Source organism: Myiozetetes cayanensis, unplaced genomic scaffold, assembly GCF_022539395.1.
Source record: "Myiozetetes cayanensis isolate MyiCay16 unplaced genomic scaffold, myiCay2020 scf7, whole genome shotgun sequence".
NCBI classification, from domain to species: domain Eukaryota; kingdom Metazoa; phylum Chordata; class Aves; order Passeriformes; family Tyrannidae; genus Myiozetetes; species Myiozetetes cayanensis.
Window position 1 is genome coordinate 22,476,826 of NW_026087964.1, and position 27,236 is coordinate 22,504,061.

At 39.2% G+C, this 27,236-nt stretch overlaps 1 protein-coding gene across 1 annotated transcript in view; it reads right to left on the minus strand.

The window, feature by feature from the left end:
* The window catches only part of GABRG1 (gamma-aminobutyric acid type A receptor subunit gamma1), a 58,452-nt gene extending 56,401 nt beyond the window's left edge, over positions 1-2,051 (minus strand). Inside the window, exon 1 of the mRNA XM_050338224.1 lies at positions 2,005-2,051. The gene's annotated coding sequence lies outside the window, so the exon portion shown is untranslated. The remainder of the gene's footprint in view (positions 1-2,004) is intronic.
* Positions 2,052-27,236: the final 25,185 nt, after the last annotated feature.

The window sequence follows — 27,236 nt, forward strand, 5'->3', positions numbered from 1 at the left end:
AGTACTTTGCGTATAAATGCATGTTAAAAGCACTGCAATATGCAATCTTTCAAAAGTATGTGTTGAAAAGATGGGCTGGCTCCTGCAAGACACTTTTAGAAAAATAGACAGAACTGGTGAAACCTGGTCCATTCTTGAGAAAATCATTACTACTGTAATAGTGATCTTGGGCTGAAACTACAGAGAGGCCTCCAAAAAAGCAGAAAAATAGTATTTCCATCCTACTTTGTGGCAGACTGTTAAAGGGCACCAGAGGTCTCTGCAAACACCTTGGGTTGCAACACACTACACACCAGAGATTAATGATCTGCAAAACATAACCATTTGTTGCCACTTAAAAATAGATGGGGGGGAAGATAAATCTTTCAACCACCATTTCTCCATGCACTCTCTGAATGAATGGCAAAGCTGAAAATAGTTGATTCAGGTACATGGATATTTATACCAAAGGTTCCATTTTATCTGAGACGTCCTGTAATACAGAATAAAATAATGCATGTAAGTTACCTCTCTTCCTCACTGAAGACTTCTTATCAACTTATTTATAAATACTCATGTTGCCTCTTTTTCTCACGGAAGACTTCTTATCAAGTTATGTATAAATACTAATGTTAATGAGATGCATACATAATAATCTACACCTGACTAGTCCTATAATCCAAACTACTTTGACAAGCAAAGAAATTTTTTTTTTTTTTAGCTAGTCCTCCTCCTTTGTAACTAGGTCTTTGAACTGATAAATTAGCATGCATATTCTTTTCTCTGAAACCACTTGATAATTTCTTTCATACCTGAGGTACACTATGATCATTAAGAAACATCTTGAAGATGCACAGCTGCACTGGTATAATTTTCATCAGTGCCTTTGAAAAATATTTCCTTAATATATCAAGATTTTAAAAGACACAGATAAAAAAAGTATAATAAGTGGTGATTTTGACTAGGATAACACAACAGCCTTCTGAAGATGAGAGATGTCATGAGATCAACACACAAACTGATAAATCAACATTCAGCATGGGGAAGGGGTCTGGAGTCTGACAGACTTTAAAAAATGTTTAATAGATTTTTTTCCCTTTTTTCTTTTCTTTCTTTTTTTTTTTTCACAGCCTTTACATTACACATTTGTATATCCTCTTAGAATGATAATTTGTTCTATCGTTAAAAAGAAAAAAACACTGGCCAACAGACAAATACCCTTTCAGTGCTGCTTTGTGATTTTTTTGAGAGTGTAACCTGTGGAATGGTTCACATTAGTTCTGAATTATTAATGGAGTTGAATGATCAGATTCCTTTTTGTTAGCTTGTTATGGTTACTAATAAGACATGAACACAGCCGTGCCAAACTGTGGTTTCTTCAGAGCCCTTCAGCTCAGTATTCTAGTTCTCCCTTAAAACGTACGTTTCCAACTTCTGGGACTGGAGCAGCTGCCCTTGCCCCATCCCACACGAGAGCCCGATCGCCTCCCCGAGAGGTGCGGAGGCAGGCGCGGGTGCCGTGCGGGAGGTGCCGGCGCCGGGAACGGTGACCCCCGCACCGCCCGCTCTCCCGCCGCGCCCGCGCCCCGTGTCCCCGCATCCCCTGCGGGCACGGCCGGCATTGCTGCCCGAGCTCCCTGCGCTCCAGGCGCCGGGCTCCCCCCGCCCGCTGCCCCGGGCCGCACCCGGCACTGCACAGCCCCGCCGCCCTCCCCGGCGTGCCGGGGACGCGCTTTTCCCAGCACCGAGCCGAGCCTGGACTCACTATCCAGCCCAGAGAACAAGTGGGATGCGGCTGAACTTTTACTTTGCCGGTGCCGGCTCCCCCCCGCAGCCGCCCGTGGGAGCCACAGCAGCAGCACCGGCACCTTTCCCCGTTGAAGTTTGGCGGCGCAGCACACGCCGCCTCCCCTGCCTCTGCCCCCGCCGCCAGCCCGCCCGGCGTCCCCCGAGCTCAGCCCGGGGCGCGAAGGACAGGGAGCCGAGCCCGGCCGGGGCAGGGGCGGGGGGTCCCGCCGTACTCACCCGCTCCCCAGCCGCACGGTCAGCAGCAGCAGCAGCAGCAACCGGGCCCCACGCATCCATGAGCGTGAAGGAGCTCTCTCTTCCCCGGGTTTTCTCCGGAGAGGCTGAGGAACGGCGACCCTGCTAATCCCACCACCCCCCGGCACACGGCAGGCAGAGGGAGGGGACGGGAAGGGTGAAACACCCAAACAGGTAGAAAACCACTCTGCAAGGACCGAGCAACTCGCCCAATAGGCTCATCAGGTTGCTCCATAAATTATCCTAAAAACTGCTGGGCGAATCAACCCCTAGCAGAGGTGGAGCCTCCTTTACTAGAAGGCAAACATGCTTGGGAGAAAGGGTGGCACTGATTTCCCGAAGAGGGAAATGAAATACACCATATATGTGTGTGTGTGTGTATATATATATATATGTATATCTGCATATATAAATATGCAGAACATATAGAACGTTAAATATATGTTTAAAGCTATATATTTAAATCTCTCTATTTTAAACCCTACTCGGTGGGCGGCCCGCAATCCGAGAGTCAGCCCCTCGGCCCTGCCAAGCGGAGACCCGCAGCGGGGAGCAAAAGCGCCGGGGGATGTGCGCGGACACCCGCAGGGACCGCACGGCCCCGCGTCCGGCACGACCTCGATTTTGGGGAGGTCCCAGCCACGGGGAAGGGAACACCCGCCAGCCTCTCGTTCGTCCCCAGGAGAAGGGGCACACCCCTCCAGCCGCGGTGCCTAAAGCCATGCTGAAGGCAGGCGGCGTGATGGGCGCGCAAGAGCAGCTGCGGGAAATGCGCTCCCAAGGCGCGACGAGCGCAGGCTCGGCTGCTGCAGGCGGCTCTGGGCGGCCGCGGAGTGCCCGGAGGGGACGAGGCGCGGGGTGGGCGAAGCGCGGTGCTGAGCTGAGAGATGCACCAGGGCGTGCAAAACGAGCGGTTTGGGATTTTTTTTCCCCTTCTGTTTTCCTCTTTGAGTCCTCCTCGGGTGCTCCCTCCTTCTGCTTCTCTCAGGACATGTATGCAGGAACGTAGCCAAACGCACCCCGCCAACTACTCCCCTCCCGAACACCACAAGGAAAGCACCGCGGTGGCGTAGGCGATCGGAGGTTCCGCGCTCGCAGCCTCTGCCTCGGCCGTGGGGAAGGGTGGTCACGTCCCGACGGCACCAGAGCTTAGATAACGCATTATTTCTTCTCTCGTCTTCAGGGTCGGATGGCCCCTGAATCTCTCCCCAACCCAAATTCCCTGCCCCTGAGATGCCTCTGCTCGCAGCTCTCTATGGGGCTCTTCTAGAGTAACCTGCACAACGTGTCATCAGCGTTAGGCTCAAACCGTTTTATCAGTCATCATCATCATACTCCTTCGAGTCAAGCTGTCACTGCACAGAAATGTAAATAACCCCCCATCCAGTAGTTATTCCGATGAAAGGCAGTGTTTTGTCTTTACACATCATCATCTGTTTATTATTTTATATGTACATCTTACAGCTGCTTTAATGGTTAAAGAAACTCACCACGCTTCAGAGAGCTGCAGCACATTAAGTGAAAATTCAACCACTTGAAAATTAATAGCCAGTCCTGTGGGTACTGGCAGACGGTAAAGACACATATTATTGTATGACCTGAGGTCTCTTTACTGGTGGATTAACACAGCAGGCAGCATCCTAGCATGATGGCAGAGGCATGAGCTCAGAGGAAAGCATATGCATTTATTACAGAGTAAGTGCAGAAGCAGCTCCTCTGCTGCAGCTGGTGGCATTAGCTCCAAAAAGCAGGATTACTGTCCCCCTCAGCAAGACAATAAGCACAGCCTGTCCCCGAGTCCCTTTCTCTCTGGGAAGTCCTTCTGCCCTGAAAGTAGCCATGGTTCTAAGGTTTATTATGGATTGATCTGTCAAATTGACTGCATTTTGCAAAATATGCAATAAATGCTTCTTATGTCTTTGCATCTGATGTTTAGGGAATCATTAAAACTCTGTACCAGCTTATAGAATTTCATCCTGTCACTAAAAGATATTATGCAATTACAGTGACTACTGAGAAAATTTGACATAAGAAGTTTAAGTGTACTTACAGGATTCCAAGGCATCTTCTTTCTATGTGAGCAGTTTGGAGCATCTATTTAAAAACTCAATATCACCCCTGGGTAGATACAGCAGCTTGCTACCACTGAAAGACATGGGAGATTTTAACTAAAATAATATGTAGCATGAATAGTGAGAAAATTAAATTTTTCATTTGATTTATGGGTTTAGAATGTTAAGACATATAAAAATACTATTAAAATAAAATTAAAATGAAAACAATACCAATGAGATTTCTCAAATGACTCGGGATGACCTCAGGAAAAGCTGTTTTCAGATAGTCCCAAGTCTGAATTTTCCTTGTACTTTAATGTAAAGAATAGAAATCCATCCCTTTCAAAATCACAAGAAATTATTCCCTGAGTAAGTAAAATACTAGATGGAAAGTAGGTATAGAAGTTTTGAAAAGCAAACAGGGAACAAAAAAAAAAAATAAAAAACCCACCCTTTAACTACTGGAAGAAAACTTGAAGGAAGTCAACTCAGTCAACTCAGATTGTCTGTATTCCTAAGAAAAATTTTAAAAAGCAATAAATAAAAACTGCAAAATGGAAAGAGGATATCAAAGAAAAGCTGGGTAAATTACCTAGTTGGGTGTCTAGAAGAATGAGATACCCATACATGATAATACAATGAAGAGCAGTGACTTAGTTATTAGGGCCTGGTAATATCTGATATTTCTCAGCTGCTTGCTGAGTACAGTACTGGCACAGCTAACCTAAAAACAGCATTTAAATTCTCAGTTAAAAACACCTTCTGCTGCTGAGAGTAATAAGGCTGTCTTAAAAACAAACAAACCAAACCAAAACAAAACAAAACAAACAAAAACAGAGGTGAAGAAAGGAGTCAATAGTATCTTTTCAAACCTGCTAGACATCACTTCAGAAACAGCAAAGTGACTAAGGTTAAGTAAAACTGTAGGATTCAAATCACTATTATTACTAAGTTTGGTTTCTGCTAAGGAAAACCACTGTCTGTATCTTCTTCAGTCATATTTAATGAGTATATGAATAGAAGAACAGGGCTTCATAATTCACTGTCTTTCAAAACCATTTTAAGTCTATCAGTTATTTGTTAAAAGAGTTGCATAGTTCTGGGGTGAATAGGAAAGTAATGCCATCTTCCAGAAACTGCTTGAGACTACTGTCAGAGTGATTTACATTCCACGGTAAAAACATGAATCTTGAGTTCTTATGAATCAGCTCGTGAGCTTATCTTACTTAACTGATTCCTCACTGAGGTAATGGTTTCAAAGAGAATAAACAGAAAAATTCACAGACAAAAATTTCAGTTTGGTTAAGTGTATTGAAAAAAGTAGTGAATATTGATTAATTCATCACAGTATAGAATGTCAGTTATAAAATGGGAAGCAATGGCATGCTGAGAAATGGAAAAAGAAAAATAATCCAAAGCTTGAATTTGGTAATGATTTTAAGTATTTAAATATAAAATCACATCTTAACTTTCAGCTCTGCTGCTATCTAGTAGTGGAAGACCTAGAGAAAACATATATACATTTAACAAATTTCTTTAGAACTGTAGAGCAACACCCATACAAAACACCGAAAAGAGCACTAGTTTGAACAGCTCAGCACCTAAATTCTGCCCAAGCTCATCAGAAATCTTTCTAACCTCCAGGTTTGAGGAGTGCAAGATAATAGGATTAATTTGATGTAAAAGACCTCTAAAACACAGCCAAGGTGTATCACCTGTTCCCTGACTGCTTAAAAGTGTAATTATTGCTTTGGATTCCATAGAAATACACCTAACCTTCAGGTATTGTAAAAGGAGCAAAGCCACTTTGCACAAGTTCTTGGCTTCCAGTGTGGAAGCCACCTATTCAACCTCAAGGTACCTTCATCTAAAAGGATATGAGAAAAAATTTTCATACTTAAAGCTGAAGTCCAAATATAAGGAAGAAGAAAAAATCCCCACATTAATACATAAATAGCTAATATCACTGTATTTTTCACCTGGGAACCTTCACACTTAGTATCAAAGAGTATTTTGATTCTTTAGAATTTAATTGTTCAAGACTACTGAGGAACCCAAAATTACTCGTATGTAATTTTCCATAGATGACATCCTACATCTATTTCTCTTGAATATAGCTACTTCCCTGACAGGGACATATGAGACTTGATGTACAATTTGTGTGCCTGCATACCGTTTTGAGTGCATAAGAGCTTTGAAAACCTGGCCTTAGTGGATGGTCTGTTTTCATTCACTGTGCTTGAGGGAAGTTGATGGCTCTCACATAGTTCTGTAGGGAGCACTTACCCTACTGAGAGCAAAGTTATCCAGCGTATGTGGAGAGGGAAGGAGAAATTATTGTAGTGTTCTGTCCTCCACCAGAACCAGCATATAGAACAGCAAGAGCTCAAGGACCATTGCAGTCACATCTTCAAAAGGGTAGATTTACATAACAATATTTTGGTGAAATTGCAAATGTAGACCTTAACCATGCATTCACAAAGCAATTTACCTCACCTCCTAGATTTATAGAATCATAGAATAGTTTGGGTTGGAAGGGACCGTTAAATGTCATCTATGCCATTCCCCCTCCCATGGGCAGGAACCTCCTCAAAAAGTATGCACATGTCATTTATACATTGAAGTAGGCACAAACAGAATTGCAGAGTCACATGCATGGTATTTAAAACCTGCAGCCCAAATGAAAACAGTTCCATTCTTCTTAGGGCAATTCAGAAAATGTGGTTTTAAATATGCATAATCATGCTTAATCCTACGTGAATGTTTACTCTGATAAAATTCAAGAAAGCTATCTTAAACACCATAGTAGCCTCCTGTTGCAATAGATGTAAAAAACATCTCAAGAAGAAAGAAAATTAATGCAAACATTTTGGCACTGGCCTTTTAGAATGGTCCTTTAAGTTTGAGGATATTGGATATCCACAGGAGGAGAACAGAAAGATGCAGAAATATAACTTCAGTGAAGCTTTTATATTGTGATTAAGCCCACAAAATAATTGCTTTCAGTGAAACAGTCAACATCTTAATAGAAAATAAATTATGAAACTCTCACTTCCCATAACTAAATACCATTTTAATTAAGATTTTATCTATGATACATTGATTTAACTGCTCACTCATGTTACTCATTAAAATGATTACTAACAGTACAGCTTTAGCTGCACTTAAAAATCAAGCAAGAGAAGTAGTCTCGAGACAACAGATGAAGAAAGAAGACTGCAACCTTCTTTGCATCCAGGGGAAGGGGGATTGTTATAGCATATAAGATGATATTCCTTTATCATTTCCTCTCCATTTAAGCTATGTTACCCTTCCTCTCCATTTAAGCTATGATGAAATGAAAAACAAATTGAAGTGTAGATAGATCTATGGTAACTAGGCTGAAGTGCTTAGGTACAGAAAGATAGTCTCAAATCACAAACATTCCCTTGGCCTCTTACTATTGTCATTGCCTTTCACTAGACCTTCAAGTATTTTCAACATGAGCCAGAAAAAACAAATAAATACATTTTGATCCTTCCTGTATTACAGTGCATAAATCCACAGTCCCTAATACTTCTTCTCCCTAAAAGCACAATTTTATCTTTGCCTTTCCCTCACCTGTCAGACAATTTCCCAGAGAAGAGAGTCCAGGACCCTGGATTTCTCAGGAGCCTGGATTTTCCTCTGTCAAGACACATCTTCAAAGGCAGTGGCCTTTCCTAACAAATATGGTGACCAGCGAGAAGAGAAGCACCTCCCAGTGGGAGGCATGAGTGTGCTGCAGACAAGGCAAAGAGTCTTACAGGGGACTGGGGCACCAAGGTGCACTCTAGTTCATTTAGGAAGTCCAGCTTGGATCACCCCAATTCCATGGGCAAGAGATGAGTACTGTTCAAACTCTTCTCCAGTCTGTGCTCTATTTCCCCTGTCGAGGAAGCGGCACTATTAAACCCAGTGTACGCCAGTGGCACAAATGTACAAAGACTACATGGTATACATTGGCACTCCAGTTCAAATGAGGAACTTCAATTCAAAAGTGAGCCTTGGAGCGCATGAAGATGATTGCAGCATCTTCTTGGATGTGCTTACCAGGACTGTTGGAACATACTGTGCTCCAGCACCAATGGGTCTTCAGTCTATGGAACTAGATTGGTACTACCCTAAAGCAAATCCCCTCCAAACCACACTTACTGTGGGTACTGGGTTCTCAGCACCAACCCATTGTCTTTAAAGACCTGCTTCCATTTCACCACAGTATTTGCCAATGTGACCAAAGCCACTGTGACTATTTAGAGAATTAGGACCTTGGCACGAATCGTGGCAAAACAGCCTGCCAATTTATGTGCTCCCATACTTTGAAATTATACAGCAAAGAAATCTTTTCTTTTTCCTGATTCCTTTTGTCTTCAGGTAGGATGAAAATTCCCTTCAAGTGGCAAGAATAAGAATCACTTCACAGCTTATAGGATACTCTCAGGAGAATACTATTTGATTATGTGTCTGGTCTTATTTTGTTAGAGGCTAACAGGGTAGCTGTTCTACCCGACTACTGTGAGCACTTACAGTTCCAGCCAGATCAGGAGGACAAAGACATGTGAAAAAGAAAAATAATGGGGCAGGCAAAGACTGTGATCTGTACTTTTTCCAGTTTCAAAAAGATTCAGTTGATACTTGGCTCAGCCTTTGTTGAAAGTTGAAAGTGGCCTTTCAGTATACCCTATCCTGACCAGTCCTCCTTAGAATACAAGAAGTTTTTTAATCTGCAAAGCACAAAAGATAAAAAGGTCTCTTCCTAAGACTGGTCTGTCTGATAATTGAAAAACATTTTCTCCAGAATGCCAATTTAAACTTGGTAACAGAATTCCATAGCAAATCTAAAGGAAATGCTGTCCAGAACATTAACACTCTCTCTGCAATATATTATGTCACTTGCTGAACTTTCATAATTGTTATTAATTGACCTCTAGACCTCTCAATTGTAACAAAAGCCTCAGATATTTAGAGATTGCTTTTTGGGATATTACATTGTATTTTGCTGCCTTTTATAGAGGGCACACATTTTCTGAAGTTGCACTAAATTTGTCCTTTACTTTTACATCTCCCTCTTTCTTCTTAAGGTTCCTTTTCCATCTTCCAATTACTGGTTACTATACAGCAATTTAGGAAACAAATGTTTAATTTCCATATTGAATACATTACTGTCATCAGTATCTTCTGTGCTTACTAGAGAAATAAGCAGAGATCTGGCTGAGCTTCAGATTAGTTTAATTGTTATTGTATATTCACTACATAATCAAATAGAACTGTCCTACAATATAGCTTGGTGTAAACCCAGCGATCAGGTTGATAGATTTATTTGCAGTGGTAGGAATAGGTCAAAATACTTCATGTAAAACCAGCATTGCTTCCAAGTTTAATTATTGAGAGAAAAAGGAAAAAAACCCCTATCTTCTTAAGTAGTCTGTTATGACAGGTCCTCACTAGATTGTGCAAAGAAAATGCTGTTAATTGCCAAAAATCAATTATTGATGACATCAAACTTTTCAACATTTAGCAGCACTGGGATAGCATGGAGGTTAAAGAATATAGGCATCTTCCACTGTGTTATAATGCAGAGGTCTACCAATATTTTAAAGATGTACTTCGTGGTATGTTTTCAAAACTACTTCATTGCATCATCAGTATGAAAGTGCTTTGATTTCTTTTTTTTAAACATAGAAGAGAAACAGAGAAGAATATTTTTCTTTCTCAAACAATACCGGAAAGTAGTATTAGAAGACCCTTAGTCTTAGGTCTGTTGCTCCTAGACAAACTCTTTTTTTCTGCAGTTGTCTATAATCACCAACTTGGATATTCCAGCATTTGCATATGATGAAAATTCATCATTCTAGCATGAAAAAATTTGTTGCTGTGCAGAGATAATTCTGGTGAATAACATAGAAATCAACTATTTTTGAAAGTGGAAGAATTATATTTTATCATACAGTCTCAGGAAGGCCATTATCAGTTATGATTATCAATACTAATTCACCCTTTTGATTGGAGACTGACGAAACAGCTGTTTTGGTTTGTATCACTGACGATTATTATACTTAAGAATGATCCTTTTGTGTAGAAATTCAACTATTCTCTTGAAAATATCTCCTAAAATAATAGCACTGACAAGACTGGTGGTACTAATATTATCTTCTGCTTCAGCTGTGTTACAAATGATACTTTGTATGTCACAGTCTTTGGTTTCCCTAATAGCTGTTAAAAGCATTGTATGTTTTTGTGAAGCTTCACCTCAGTTGCTACACTGTATTAACCATGAAAAACAGATTCTTTATTTAGTCTGGAAAAAAATCATTATAATTTAATCTGATTTAATAAAATAAAATGTAATTTAATTTTCTAATCTATTTTGTTTCATATTTCATTTACTTGAAAATATTTCTTCTAAACTACTAATCCTTTTATGCCATTTAATACTCATCAGCTCCTGGCAAAACATTGTCCACCCAGAAACTCACCTTTCTTTTTTAGGAAGTATTGCAAAGATTGCTGTATGTTAATAGCTGCCAGTCTCAGAGTGCCACAGGCTTATGACAGGTGTAGAGTAGAAGGTGCCATTCATGCAGAATTTTGCAGTGTTCCTTAGCTGAGGAATCTCCACCATCCATCTTCCACAGCTCTTTATCATAGAATGTATTTTTGGGCACCACAGTATAAAAGAGACAAGCTATTAGGGAGCATCCAAAGGAGGGCAATGGGAAAGGTGAAGGGATTGGCTGCCAGCTTTTCCTGGTGAATGCTGTGGGAGACAGTATCAAAGGCTTTGCTGAAGTACAGGTAGATAACATCCATAGTCTTTTCCTCATCCACTAGGTGCATCACCTGGGCATAAAAAGAGATAAGGTTGGTCAAGCAGGACCTGCCTTTTCTAAACTCTTGCTGGCTGGGCCTGATGCCCTGGCTGTCCTATACATGCCATGTGATCCCTGGCACCAAGATCAGACTGACAGACCTGTAGTTCCCCATATCCTCCTTCCAAACCTTCTTGTAGATTGGCATCACCCTGGCTAACCTCTAGTTGTCTGGGACCTCTCTTGTTAGCCAGAACTGATGAAACATGTTGGAGAGTAGCCTGGCAAACATTTCCACCAGTACCCTCAGGTGAATCCCATCCAGCCCATAGATTTGTGAGTGTTTGAGTGGCACAGTAGTCACTAACTACTTCTTCCTGGGTTGCAGGGTGTCTATTCCGCTTCTTTTCTCTGTCTACCAGCCTAGGGGGCTGGTTGCCCTGAGCATAACTGGTCTTTCTGTTAAAGACTGAGGCAAAGAAGGCATTGAGTACCTCAGCCTTTCCTCATCCTTGGTGACAATGTTCCACCCTACATCCAATAGAGGATAGAAATTTTCCTTGGCCTTCCTTTTGTTTTTAATGTAATAAAATAATATTGTAATATAATAAAAACACTTTTTATTATCTTTCACAGCAGTAGTCAGATTGAATTCTAGCTGAGCTTTTACCTTTCTAATTTTCTCTCTACATGATCTAACAACATCCTTGTACTCTTCCTGAGTTGCCTGCCCCCTTTTCTGAAGGGGGCACGCTCTATTTTTTTTTTTTCTGAGTTCAAGTGAAAGCTCTCTGTTCAGTGAGGCCAGTTTTATTCCCTAGCAATTAATCTTTCAGCGTATGGGAATGGCCTTCTCCTGTGCCTTTAAGGTTTCCTTCTGAAAGTATGTTCAGCCTTCCTGGACTCCTTTGTTGTTAAGGACTGTTTCCAAAGGGACTCTCTGAATCAGTGTCCTGAACAGGCCAGTGATTGCCCCCTGAAAGTCCAAGGTAGAGGTTTTTGTTGACCTGCTCCCTTACTTCACCAAGAATTGGGAAGTCTATCATTTTGTGGTCACTGTGCCCAAGACAGCCTCCAACCACCACATCACCCCCCAGCCCTTCTCTGTAAACAGCAGGTCTAGCAGGGCATCTCCCCAGTAAGCTTGCTTACCAGCTGTGTCAGCAAGTTATCTTCCACACACTCCAGGAATCTCCTAGGCTGCCTCCTCTCCTCTGTGTTGAGTTTCCAGAAGACATCCAACAAGTTAAAGTCTCTCACAAGAACACAACTAGCCATAATGAAACATCAGCCAGCTGCTTATAAAATACTTCACCTGCCTCTTCATCCTGCCTGGGTGGTTTATAATGGACTCCTACGAGGATGCCTGCCTTGTTGGCCATCCCCTGATTCTTTCCCATAAACACTCAAGTCTGTCATCACTATCAATCCACCCTAGGCAATTAAAACACTCCCTAAAATATACAGTACCCCATCACCTCTCCTTCCTTGCCTGTCCCTTCTGAAGAGGATGTAGCCATGCATTGCAGCATTCCAGTCATGCAAGTCATCCCACCAAGTTTCCATCATGGCAACTACCTCGTATCTTTCCTGCTGCCAGTGGCTTCCAGCTCCTCCTGTTTGTTACCCACACTATGTTCACTGGTGTAGACACACCAGCCGCATGTTGATCAGATATGTTCTCCTGTTCTAGTCACAGACCAATGTGCCCTACTAACTGCACCTATCACTTCTCTGAAGGTGAGTAGGCTTTTCCCACTTTCACCACACGCATGCCTGTGGCTGCCTTTCCTTTTCTCTGGAAGCAACTCAAAAAATCACCTTAATAGCTACAAGTATAACTATAGTGGACAGTGTGTTACCTTCTGAATGTTTTTCACCGTATCAGATAGACAAACTAAAACAAAATATTAAACTAAGAACCATCTACCCTTTTCTGTGACATCTTAGGTCTATGGGACTTGAAGTTGTTTCCAAGTTGGAGATGCAGAAGGCTTTTTTTTAAAGTGCCTGTCTAGTTCTTTGTTTTCACTGGACTGAGTGCTTCTTTACCCATTGTAAGGTGCCTTTCCTGCTTTCTTGTCAGAAACAAGTTGTGACTTTCCAATAGCTTCTAGTCTTGTTTTAAATTTCACATTCTTGCTTTTGTGGGGGAGCCCCAACTGTTACTTAGGCTTTCAAGCCTGGTATCTTATGTTGCATGTAGATTCTCCATCCTCATCCCCATATAATTCTACCACCCAGGATAGCAGGAACACATCTGTTCTGTCAATTTTTGTCTTTTCTGAGAGAAAAAAATTTGGGATAGTGTATTAGAGCATCTAAGATATCTGGAGAAAGCATACAAGCTTGCAAGTACATAATGTCTTCACCAAGTCTGAAAAAATTGTGAAAAATTCCAAGCAAAGCAGAGATCAAGTGCAGTTGCTTTGGATTTACCATAGCTGTGTTTGTCAAACAGACAAGTTGAAAGTAAAGAACACTTTTAGCACTTGTTCAACAAAGAACTTCAGGAGGTAGTAGGAGAGGAGGTAGATTGGTTTAATGATCCATTTGCAATGTGGTTCTAAACCAGAATTTTACATTTAAGTAGCTCCCTGAATATTTGGTTTCTTGATTAAGAGAACTGAAAGTTGATGTTTTTGAGCAGATTTCTCAAAATAGCAGAGAAGTGTTCCCCCACCATATCTTGACACTATTTTTCCATCAAATGCTATAAGTTTTAGCACCTTTTAATGCCTTTAAATATGTCACTTAATAATTTTCAACTCCTCACCAAATTTATTCAAGTACTCTTTTCCAAAATTAGCTTGAACTCTTCTACACTGAAGACCTTCCACTAATACAGATCTTAGGAGTTTGTTTCCCAGTTCTCCCTCTTCTCTGCAAGAAGTTTTACTCCTTTTCAGAATTTTTCCTTGTAACTGTGATGTTTTATTTTTAAAAGTCTTTATTCTAATGGAGTCAGTCCACAGTTTTCAGTAAGAAATTCCAAATCAAATTACTAAATCATTTTTCAAGTATGCAACTGTCAAAATGTCTGATCTTGAATGGGAGAGGACTTGATAATAGGCATATTGGACTACCCTCATTCAGTGTCACCAACCTGCTTAAGGTGGTGTAAATAACTCTGTAAAACATAAACGGATTTTAAACAATTAGGTTTATGAGCAGAATTTATACACATTTATACACATTTATAATAGCAATAAGCTGAAATCAGTGAGTTAGGAATAGCATCCCAGTACTACCTAGCAATGAATTTTGCATATGGAATGCACTCAAACAGAATTACTCCACGGTTAATCCTACACAGCTTTTGACAATGTGCAAAGTGCACTAAGGATTTGAGTTCAACTGTTCAAATTTACTCTTAGCTCTAGAAGCTACTAACTCATACTGACAAGTTAAAAACACTCTATAAACTTTTTAAAATAGCTATTCCATTTCTAGTGACTGAAATTCCTCCTCTGGTAAAGCAATTTCGATAACAGTGACACTGCCATAACTAATAGGTATTAATAGCAAGTAGTTACCAAAATATATCAGTATACAAATAGATGTTCTTGTGGAGCATTCTTTTTTTTGTGGCATGAACCCTCGAATTATCCTTGAATGAGACTGCATGCTTGACTGGATTGTGTTAATATAATGCTAATTACACTATTGGGAAAGAAGAGCTCCAAGGCATTTGAAGGAAAACGGGGTTCTCCAAAAAATCCAAGCACAAGATACAGAATGGGCCTTGAAAGTGCAAGAGCAGGATGGCATCAGAGGCTTTAGAGCCATGGACCAGGGTAGTACTGGATACAGTGGTGACAAAGACAGCAAAAGTCATGTATCCAACACATATATGGTAAAACCCAATGATAACTTGGAATTTGCAAACCACTGAAGAAAGAGCAAATAAGTTTGTTAGTAAATATACAAAAAGAACACCAAGTGAAACCAGAAATGAGAAGAAATAAGTTATTATAACCACCATTTTCCTGTCAATGAAGCACCTGAGATGCTGGATCCACAGTACAACTCTGCTCCCCTATTATATTCTGCCTAAGGAACACTATTGATCTGCTGACCGAGAATAATAAAGATGAGTGTACAAGAGACAGGGATAGACACTAGGAAATCTGTGTTCAATAATTGTATTATACATGAAAATTTGCTGTAATTAGATAATTTCAACGGTATGTATCAGCATCCTTGTAACTAAATTAGTAATACAATTTTGACTAAATTTCTAATACCTTGATTGGACTAACAATAAATTTCTGAGTTTGTATAAGGTGTGTTTCTTTGTTTCTTTAGCCCACATGCACTGCACTGTGTATTTTTTTTTTTATACCTTACCCTTGATTGTAATTTGCATGTACTGCTCTTTAAAGTCATGTAGGATATCTCAGGCATAATTTGTTCTTTTGTTTCTTAACACATATATCTAACTTAATGATAGACAAGTTAATAGGATAGATTTTATTTTAATGATAAGCTGTGCATATACGAGGGCCTAGTGAGTAGGTGTGTTTCATTAACTTTGATGCCGCAACAATCAAAATGAGAACAGCAGCAATTTGGTGAAAAGACTGCCATGGCTGCCCACAAGCCCCTGATGCTCTGGAAACAAGCAGGGATAGCAGGGCTATCTTCATAGCAAGGGAGGTCCACAAGTCTTCACAGCATTAGGCAGCTGCAGTCACGGAGTAGTGTTTCCTAAATTACATGAGAAAGAAGCCCTTTGTCACACAGAAAGATGGTAACTGTATCTTCAGTTCACTCAGGCAGACACCATTTGACCTCCTGCCCGTCTCTGAAATGCCTGAATGTTCTACTTGCTGCAAATGCAGATGAACAGGTAACCCATCTTGATGCAAGTCTGGCTGTAGGGTTTGTCTTGTCCACTCCCAGCTCCTTTTCCGATGCTCCTGTAAAGCACCTGAGATCAAACTCTTTTCTTTACATAGAAAGTCCAACTTTCTCCTGTCTGCAGAAGGCTTCTATCTAAAATCACAACATTTCTGAAACAGGAGGAAACCACATCAAATAATTTTTTTTATATCTTTGATATTTATTAGGGTATAATTATAAGTTTTCACTAGTGGAGGCATTTTGGAGAAAACAAGTGTTTATAAATTAGTGATAAATGCTCGTGAAATAAGCTGCTGGAATTTTGATAAAAATCATGGCCATGATAAAAATCAAGACACGTTTAATAAAGAATAACAAATAATTTGTATACTACAGTACAATTTTTTATAATGTATCTTTACATATTGAATCCCCTTAATACATAATCCCCTCAAAAGTCCTTTCCAGGTGTCTTTTTACCTCCCTGATATGTCTGATTCCTTCACCAAAGTACTAAATAATCCACAGCCAATATAAATCAATAATCTTTAAGGAGAATATCTTCTGGAAATCTCTCTTTAAAGGAGTAATATAGTAGCCTGTCATTAAATATAGCAAATTATTAGTGTTGTTTTTTGCTTCTTTCTTTACCTATTCTGAATTGCCTAAGCATAATTTTTAATTCTTTTTTCCCTGTATCTACTTTGTAGACATTTTTTCCTCTTCAAAATACCTGTCTTAGTCATAAAGCATAAAAGAACTATAAAAGCTGACTTTAAGTGGTGTCCTGAAATCCCTTAGGGACCATCCAGCATTCAGCAGATTAAAGTAGTAGTTTTTCAAGACTGAAATGACATCTTAGTGTGAAAACTCATCTTAGTAAAAAAAAACCTGTTGGATACTATGGTAGACAAACAAGTCTTTGAAAAGAAAGCTTTTGCAGTGCACAAGTCACTACCTGGGTATTAATATATGTCTCAAGTCTTTCTTCATACGCTAAATGGAAGTGTCTGGGATGAAAAAAGGCTGCTTGTGCTATTCATCATTTACACCGCACAGTGCTGAATTTGGTTAATGCTTTGTCCTCTCCCAACTGTACCTGTTGCTATGTGAAGGCCTTTCTAATGGAAAACAAACCATTCCCCCTTAAAATTCATTGCAAAGTTACCACTTGAGGTTTAAACACAGCATCTGTAAGATGCTATGGTGACTGGATACTGTACAGCAGCTCTAACATTCCAACAAAACTATTAACTGTTCACAGATGATGAGTTACAAATGTTCTTTTGTCAATAAACATAAAATGCTTCTGCCGATGAAAACACAATCATAATCCAAGAAAGTGGTGTAGGTAAACTTATTAGTAATGAAAATCTGTAGCAAAATCGAGGAATTATATTTTGTGACACAATACCCCAACAACTACTCTTCCATGGCTGCAATGCAATCAGCAGGGCTTTGCCTCTGGGCAGGCTCCTACGAGGCTTAGAGTGTTGGAGGGAAGAGCCTCATGGGTTAGCAAAAGCCTCATAAACTTCAGAATCAAACTTAAGAAGAGATACCTGAGGAAACAAGACTTTGAAGTTGACCTTTCTTTGTTATTATTTCTAGAGAAAGAAATGATGGGACTGTTTCACTCTTCCTGCTCAGGTAAAAAGAAGAAAGAAGAGATGGGCTCTTTGTGCATGCAAAGTAAGTGAAAAGAATTCTTGTGAGGCAAGTTAAAGGACAAGCAAAATAAAATTATTTTTCATGCCATTGAGACTAACTGAATTGGGAAGGGAAATGCTGAAGGAAAGGAAATTGTAAAACTCTGAGCTGTATTTTATCAGTAGCTACAATGTGATCTTCTTTAAGAGAATTCCCTGGAGATCAGTCCAATGTACAAGAATTAATATAGGCTCTCACTCAATATTTCAGTAATAATTTGAGACACCACACAATTTGGAAGAGGTAGAACATATCTTAAATAAACTTAAATATCCCTTATCAAAATATTGTGAATTTATAGAGCCAAGAAGCTCCTTTATGGTCATTTAACACTTGTTACCATTTCTAATTGTCTTCCACATTATTCCAATACTTTAACAATCTCAGTTGCTTCTAAATGGAAAAATACAGCAAGATACCTTGCCAAAATACACTAGAAAAAGTGACTTTTTACATCTGACACATGTAGAGGGAATTTTATTCTCAAAGGCACTTCTAAAGCACCTGACTGTCTTACTGACACTACAAATTCACTTGATCATTTTTATTATAGAATACTAACATGGGATTTACATGGAATTAATAAGGGTTTGAATCATCTCTGGGTCCTTTCTGGACAAATTTGGGGTTCTGTATAAAAAAACATTCTAATGATATGGATCCTCTATTTGATTTAACTACGTTATCTTTTATGTCTTGGTAAGTTCTCCCACTGTCTCCATAAAACTCACTGTAATTCTCCACCATGGTCTTTTGAAATAACTTCTGTTGCTGCTATTTCATCTTACTCGAGCCCTATCTTCTGCTGCAAAAGAATGGGACACACAGACCTGTATCCTGTCCTGTGCAGTCTTAAATCAGTTTGCAAAGGAAATAAGGCAACCACCCTGGATGCTCAGGCACCACAGGAGCAGTGGTGGTCCCCTGTCTGCCCTTGCTGCCCTGCAGGAGGGGGGCTTGCTGTGCTGTTTGCACCCACCTGCAGCTCCAAAAGCCCCTAATTTACCCCCTCCCTGAGCCAGTGGCTGAGCCAGCCTAAGGGAACCAGGCAGAATTTCTCAGTGATTCAGAAAAGCTAAGTAAAGGATTATGGCTTTACATATATTATAAATGGTTACGCCTTCATACCTTCAAACTATCTGCAAAGGGTATTATGTAGTTGAGGTTTGCCTGTTATTGACTTCTCTCTGGTGCATGCAGAAGTTTCTATAAACAAAAATGTTTCTTCCTCAGAGTTCTGTGCCTCAGAAATAAGAGGTGCATTGAATCTTATCTCCTCAGGTTTGAGGGGAGATAGGAGACTCAGAAATGCTCTTGTTAGCTCTCACACTTTTATAGAAAGAAATATGATGTTATGTATGGAAGCCAAGGAAAAATTCATTTCTCTAAGCCAAGAAGGAATTCACCAGAATGAAACATATCAGGAAAGCAACTAAAATCAAAACCAAATAAAAAACAACTCCCCAAACCCTAAACAAACAAACAAACAAATCCTCAATGCCTAAAAAATGGAATTTAAACAAATCAATTTTGGAAAGCTTGAAGCTGTAAAAAAATTGGAAAATATCTGGAAAAGCTTGACACTAAGGAAAAATTTCTTTCAACTAATCTACGGAAAAATTCACTTAGGTGAAATGTTTTAGGAAAAAAATAAAAGCAAACAAAAAGCCCTTAAACAAATGGAATTTAAACAAACTGGTTTTGGAAAAAGCTATTTCTCTTAAATTGCTCAGCAAGCTTTCTTTGAGAAAGTGCAAGTTCAATAGTTCTCTGTCTGACTTTCTGCTATGAGAAAAAAAGCACGAAACTGAAATATTTTTCTTTTGATCAAACCCTCCTTGCCTTGTACACGCATTACAAAGAGGTGAAACACAATAACAACTGCCTTTATCCTGAACAAGTCACCTTGAGAGGTACAATCTAACCCTGAATTTATTTATGGTGACTATGAAATATGACTATGAAAGGGAAATTTAGTACTGAAGAATGAATATGAAATATGTTTTTGTTGAAGTAGTTCATTATTACATAACCTCTCCTTTGTTATATAGCCTCTTGTAACCTAATAGAAGGCTGCACAAATGAAAGGGAGGCACTTCAGGTAGAGGAAGATTTTCTAAAAGTCACCTGCAACAAGAGTTCCCTGTCAAGTATAAAGTCTAATCCACTACAGTCCCCTCTTCCAAAATCTCTGTGGCATGGCTTTCAAATAAAAAGCACATCTAAGTATTAACCTTTTGGGGAAGAAAAAGGCATAGAAGAAGAGCAACTCACAAAACAGAGACATGTATTTTCATTAATTTTAAAGAATCTGCATTTCTCCTTCTTCATGCATCCCTGTATGAGAGTGAAGCAGCCCAGGTGAGAGTTAGACCTCTGCACCATCAGCTGCATGGGAGGAGAAATTAAATCAAGGGTCCATTTATTCAGAGATTTCATCAGGACATGAGTTGCTATAGAAAATATCAATAACTTTTCCTAAATATGTGTATACTTATTATAAATTATTGACAAATAATACAGGTATTGATATTCACATTCTGATGCATTGCGTATGAAATAACTTTGAGTTACTCCTTAATTATCTAACTAATGGCAATTACCTAGACTGAATTTCTGGTTCACAAGGAGGGAAATAGTCCCAGAAATGAAAATATATACTGGCATCCCAGGCAAAATTTACAAAAACCCAAGTGCCTGTTAAATATTTTTATGCTTTAAAGAGTCACATGAGCAGGTAGGATGGAAAACTTATACAGGTTTTCTTTTTTATTATTTTTCTAAATATCAATGATGATTACTTTAAAAATAATCCTTATAGAATCAGTGATCTCTGTCATGGAAGACTTTTCTCACTTACTTTGGTCACAGGTGCTTCCTACGAATGAGAAATTTTGTTTTCATGCTTGCATATACAATGTGGTTTATGCAATCACCATTTTTAACCCAAATTTAACACTTTACTGAAATTATCGTGTTTCTGGTTTGGCAAGAAGTGTGTCTGTTGTGCTTTTTGATGAACTGCTTTTTAATACAGATGTATCAATAAATCATATTCCTTTATGTAGTCAGATTTTCTGAAGTAATAAAAGAAAATTATAAGCATCAATTCTTTAAACGTATGTCAGGCCATGAGGCAGCTCAGATCAGAAACAAAAACATTTTCCATGATTTCATCTTTAAAATTCATTTCAAATATTTAAACATACAAATAATATACCAAATTTATAAGCAATTTTTTTTTTTAATTTGCTGTGAAAATAGTGTGAGTCATTATCATGAAGTATTCTTCTTGGATAATTTCTCTCCTTCAAATTACTTTCCAGTTAAAGTAATTATTTTCTTAGATGCTTTGCATATTTTCATTTTCTTTGATTCCCTATGGTACTGTGTCATACAACAGATGTGGTTTCCATATCTTTTTGCTTTTTCAGTTAAACTTTTTTTTTTTTTTTTGAGGGGGGATGTAGAGGAAGGGAATTCACTGAGATATCATTTCAAGGGGATGCTAAACAAACACCTAGGTTATTTTATGGGCTCAATATTGCTTTCCATTTTAATAGCTTCTATGCAAAATGGAAAAAATATAAGCAATAATGGTCCTTGAATGTTAGATAATGCCTTCAGGCTTAACTGTCAGCACTGTTCCTGGATTAGGTGGATTGAAAACCATTCTTGGTATAAGTCCTATGAAAAAATTCATTGCCTTGCTGCAACAAGACCACACTATGGATCACTGCAATGGGAGAACAGAGCAATGGCCTCACCCTCGCTGCATTCCATCCTTCTTCCTTTGGGCCTGCAGTTAAGCTTATGAATGAGCTGGTCAAATAACAGAGAGACAAGCCTGGACCTTCCATTCCTGCACCTGCACCACAAGAGGGTGATTGTCAGGGCTCTGTGTAGAGAAGACCTGCCCTCACAGCCCACCTGGGCAAGAAAGCGCTTTGCAAGGAGCTCCATTATTTTATATGGGATTACTTGGGGAAAGTAACCACCACACGGGCAAGAGAGTAAATCAGACCTGAAATGAGTACCAAAGGGGTTTGCCTCAACAGAATCATGTTCTGCGTTTGGGTCACTACAAGTTTTACTCAGCTGTAGGTGTGTGTAGCCAGTGCCTTCTCCTGGAGAGAATTCTGGCCACTGTTGCCAGAGTCTGAGACTGATGGGGAGCCTCTAAATTCACCACGATGGGAATACAGCCCACACCAGGCTCCTTCAGCTGTAATCTGGGAGAGTTTGCTCAGCAATCCAAGAAGAGGTCCGAGCTAGTAAGGCACAAGGTGAAGGACTGGTACCTAATAATGGTTGATTTGATCTTTTCCCTGAATGAAATTTAACATGTAGACAACTACAAATGGGAGTATTGCATAGACCATAAGGTCAAGTGCTCGCCAGGTCAAAAATGCCTACTTGCCCACTCCAGCCTTCTAGGTTGTTTGCAGTATAATGCTGTAATTAATTCAAAAATCAAATGCTATTATTTTCCTTGGGAAATAGACAGGAAGAAGACTTTATTATCTGAATGGTAATTCCTTCTAATACAGGTATGTAATTCTGATATGCAGTGACCCATTACCCCACTGAAAAAATCTACAGAAATTGTAATCAATAAATGAACTTGCAATTTAAATTATTAATCACTGTGAATATTATATCTATCATCTATTAATTAGAGATTCAAAACTTACAAGATTGCTCTGCCACTGATCAAGATAAATTCTAATGAAGAAAACCCACGAATATTCTGAACAATAGTATTCAATCTATGATTGCATCACATACCACAATGAAAAAATTAATCATTACTGAAAAAATGTAATTGAATGCAAGGATATAATAGTCAATGGATGCTTGAGTAGGTGTAAGGGATTCAGGAATAATTACTACTGTGAGAAATGAAATGTCAACATACATAAAAAAATAAATGTCAGAAGTAATTCTTGTATGTGGAAAGGGAATAGTTTAATCACCTTTATAAAAAAAATTCAGTCAATAAAACCAGGTAGAAACTCTGGACAGAAAAGAACAAGATCTGCAATGGGAGCTAGTGAGGGAAGTCAAGCTGAGATATACTTCTTGTCATAACACAAATACACTGCTGCATCACTCATAGCAGATTCTCATTTAATTGTGGTTATTCCTTTAGCTTTGATGCTCACAATTAAAACAATATTGATATGTGCATCATGCTCAAAGGTCTTGAAAGTTTTGCCATTATTATAACTTAGCAACAAAACTACTGCACTTTGGACATAAATACTCAGACTTTAGCAACAAGTGTGATGTGTGAATAGTGAAAAAGACAATTTCAAGTGGTCAGCTCTTTATGGCATTGTGATTAGTTCAGAATAAATAGAAATAATCTGATTACCATTAATTCTCTGCAAAACTGAATGGACAATTTGAAAAATTTCATTGTGAAAATGGAGGATGGGTAGGCAAAACATTGGTTCAGTCGCAGGATCTTGACATTAAAAGGACTATTTTATGTGAATTTAGACTCATAAACATAAGATATCAAAGTATAATAAGAGGTCCAGTCATGCAATAGAGAAGAAACAACTAAAGACATGAAATACGGGACAAGTCTTTTCACACACTGGCTTTTCTGTGCTAGACCAACACCAAAACAAGATGTAACAAAATGAGGTATAACTGCAATTCTAGCTTGTGTCCTACCACAGGAAACAGTCCTTTTAGAGGGCAGGGGTTTTATCATTAATATTATGACAATTAATAATTATAACTTTTAAATATCCTTCATTGCCTTACAATCTGCAAAACTTAGTTTTGTTTGATTCATAATACTACAGCACTGCATAAATCTCAGTATATGCTCTTATTTTACAATTTCCTCTTTCCCATATCCAAATAACTGTAGTTAAAAATAAGTATTTGTAGCCTAGGAGAGAAAACAAACCCTCTTCCTTGCTCTAATCACTTAAATGGTCTTATTTGGAGTACCAATTAAATGATTAGCTGATTTTTGTACTACACACTAAAATGACACTTCTCAGAGGTCTGAGTATTGAGTCAGATTGTCTGCAGATTCAGGGAGTGCTGTATCTTTTGATGAGGGGCATAATTCAGAGACTTTCTTTGTAACTGTAAGGCATAGAAACAGTTGCTGAAAGGCAAAATGAGATATCAGCATATGAGGTAAGAAACAGGGCAATAGTGATGGGCTGTCTACTGTGCTGACTGCTATGGGAATGCAAGACAAACATAATTTTTCTTGATCTCCCTTAATGTAAGAAAAAAAGTATCTGTAGAATTAATAAAAATCCTAGCACCCCAAAAAGTAAGGTTGTCCTACATGCTGGTAATGCTGAAAAAGGTACACTTGTTTATGCTGCACTTTTACATGTAATGTCCCACATGTAAATTGCCCTTGGAGTTCAATGGATCTGCTGACAAAAGGGAAGTTACTACTCCCTCTAGATGGATATGGACTACGGGGTTTAGACAGCCAATTCTGCTCTTCTGGCTGACTAACCAAGTAGGCTATGGGAGTATGCCACTGAATATAAAGAGAATTCAGTTAATAAAGAAAGTGGTGACAGGCAAGAAAGATGCCTCCTGTGAAAAATATCATAAAAGTTTGACATTTACAAAATGGTTAAATTAAAGACAAAAGTATACGCTAGTAAGAAGCTGGAGGACACTCTTGACATCCAAAAGTAGCTTCAAAAGGAATGAGGCCAGGATTTCACCCAAGGTTTGGAACATCAACAGACCAGGAAAAGCTTAACGATGTGACTTCACAGCTAAGCCCTTCCCTCACCTCTGGATACTCATTCCCATTCCTTCCATTTGGCTAGCACTTGCTTTCTGTTTCAGCTCAACTGGTCAAATTCAGCAGCTAATACAGCCATAAATACGTAAATAAATAAATAAGTCAGTATTTAGCATCACTAGTAGTGTTTCAACATTTTATACTATTATATCTACTAAAGTAGGAAAGTTCCTCACTTTCACTCTTGGGCCAACAGTTTGGCTCAAGAGACATTAGCTATTCTGCTCTAGTTACTTTAAAATGTGATCCAAGCAACAGCTTTTAGTGATTCAGAAATCATAACACAAATATAATTGCCATAAAACTGTGGCTTAGACCCATAGCTTATGCAGAACTTTTCTCTAATGCATGGTTCATTAATATCAGGTGGAATCCTGGGTTTTTGCCGTGTTTCCTCCTCTAAGGATCCTGAACAACACCATCTCATGGTCAGAGCACCCAGGGTTTGCACATTCCCAACCAGTCAACCCTTGTTTGTAAGCATGAGCTGTAGCACTACGCTACCCCTTCTTGACTCCTTCATCAGCTGTGCCATGAAGTTGTCATCACTGCACTTCAGAAGCCTCCTATATTTGCCTGGGGTTTTCCCCAATATTTTGTTGGGTTGTTTTTAACACTGTCTCAGTCTGAGGTGTGAAGGTTCTCCCACCATTGGTAAATGGCAAGGTTACCAGTTGGATCTAGTTTTTGATATTACCGGTCCCACTTGATCACTGGCTCATTACTATTATTGGACACTTGTTCTAGTGTATTAATGCTGTCAGAATTCTTTTTTAAAAAATATAAACATTGACCACTGTATACAGCCTACAGTAAAAACAGTTGAACTCAACCTGTGAGGCAATATGAAGCATATTTTGACTCTAAACTCCCATCACTCTCATTTCTGCAAACACTAACATGTTTAGTGTCAGGTGGCTGTGATAAAAAGGGGTAACAGAAAGGGGTTTTGGAGGAAAATATGTTTCATCAGAAAGGTTTAAGACAAAAAATGCCAAGCCACAGCTTGAGAGCATTTTCACTGACAGTTCTTCCTAACTCCAATATTAACAATTGCCTTGGGGGGAAGGGAGAGGAGTGCAACAATTATATATGTTGCTCTGCACAAAACAGTAATCTTCACAAACCTTTGTCACATTCTTTGCTTTTACCACTCATGTCCAACATTAGCAAAAAATGCTGCTAGTATTTGGAAAGTTGAAGAGACATTGAATTCCTTCCTCTTTAATAATTTATACCAGGGTCTCAAAAGATCTGCAAAGAACATGAAAGTAGAGTTGCTTTTCAATATTTAAAATGTTATGAATATTTATTTTTCACTTTTACTGTGACTCCTATCCACCACAAATGCAAAGGACAACTGTTCAAAATATTTTCCACGCTGGATCTAGTTAAATGTTTCTCTTCTCCCATATGATTTGTCAACTCTGCAAATATTGCTCAGGCCCCCTGATTCCCTCATATTTGCACATAAAGCATACTGTTAAAAATAAATCCTTATTCATCACAGAATTATTTTTTTATTAAAACTTTCCTTAAAATTATATACTATGTTATAGACCATTTTCTGCATTGCTCTTAATCCCTCAGCATTCCATAAATTGCCATGGGCAGGGACACTTTCCACTAGACCAAAAGCCCCATCCAACCTGGCATCCACAACTTCTCTGGGCAACTTGTGCCAGTTCCTAACCACCCTCAGAGAAAAGAATTTCTTCCTAACACCTAATTTAAATCTTTTGTCTTTCAGTTTAAAACTTATGCCCTTGGTCCTATCACTACCCACCCATGTAAAAAGTAACTCTCCCTTTTTTAATAAGCCCCCTTTAAGTACCAGAAGGCTGCAATGACATCTCCCTGAAGCCTTCTCTTCTCCAGGCTGAACAACCCAGTTCTCACAGCCTGTCTTTGTAGGAGAGGTGCTCCAGCCCTGTGATCATCTTTGGGGGCCTCCTCTGGATCCACTCCAGCTGCTCCATCTCTTTCTTGTGCTGAGGACCACAAACCTGGATGCAGTTTCATGAAGGCAAAGCTTGTCCCAGTCTGGATTCATGTCTGGCATTGCTCCAGTTCAGGTGCAGCACCTCGCACTCGGACTTGATGAACCTCATGAGGTTCCCATGGGACCACTGCTCAAGTTTGTCCAGGTTCCCTTGGATGGTATCCCTTCCTTCTGTTGTGTCACTTGCAATGCTCAGTTTCATGTCACCTGCAAACTTGCTTCAGAGTGCACCGGACCTCACTGTCTGTGAGATTGATAAAGACATTGAAGAGCACCAACCCCAAGACAGAGCCCTGAGGGACACGCTTGTCACTGGCCTCCACCTGGAGATTGAGCCACTGACCACAACTCTCTGGCTGTGTCCATCCAGCCAATTCCTTACCCACCATATATAGTCCATCCCTTCAATTTCATGTCTCTCAAATTTGGAGATAAGGATGTAATGTTCTTCATCTTCCATGAAGAACATTTATGTACTTCTCATAAGAAGATGTAACTTTCCAGGAAAAGAAAGGGCCATCCCTGAAATATTTATAGCTTTTGCGTTGAAAGACTTGGAACTCAGAACACTTATTTTAAAACAAACAAACAAAAAAAAACAAAACCAAACCCACACCCTGCTAATAGTATAGTCATTTGATTGTTTCCAAGTAGGCTTTGTTACTCCATCTACTCCCACTGATGAATCAAGGTGTCCAGTAGGAGGTTTCTTGTGTTTCACATCAGCTGGTGATTAGTGTATACCCAGTAGCAATAATATGCTTTATAGCCTTCTGAAAACACAAAACATTGGCATGTGAATATGAATACATGAGGGCAATCTCATTGTATAAATAAGAAACCTCTTAAACTCTCGCCAAGATAAGGAATATTTTTTTCCAATTTATTGTTAGCTTCCTTTGGGAAATTCTGTCTTTAATAAAAAAGTACCTTCATAGAGGCTGTAATGGGTTGCTTAAAAGCAAACAAATGAA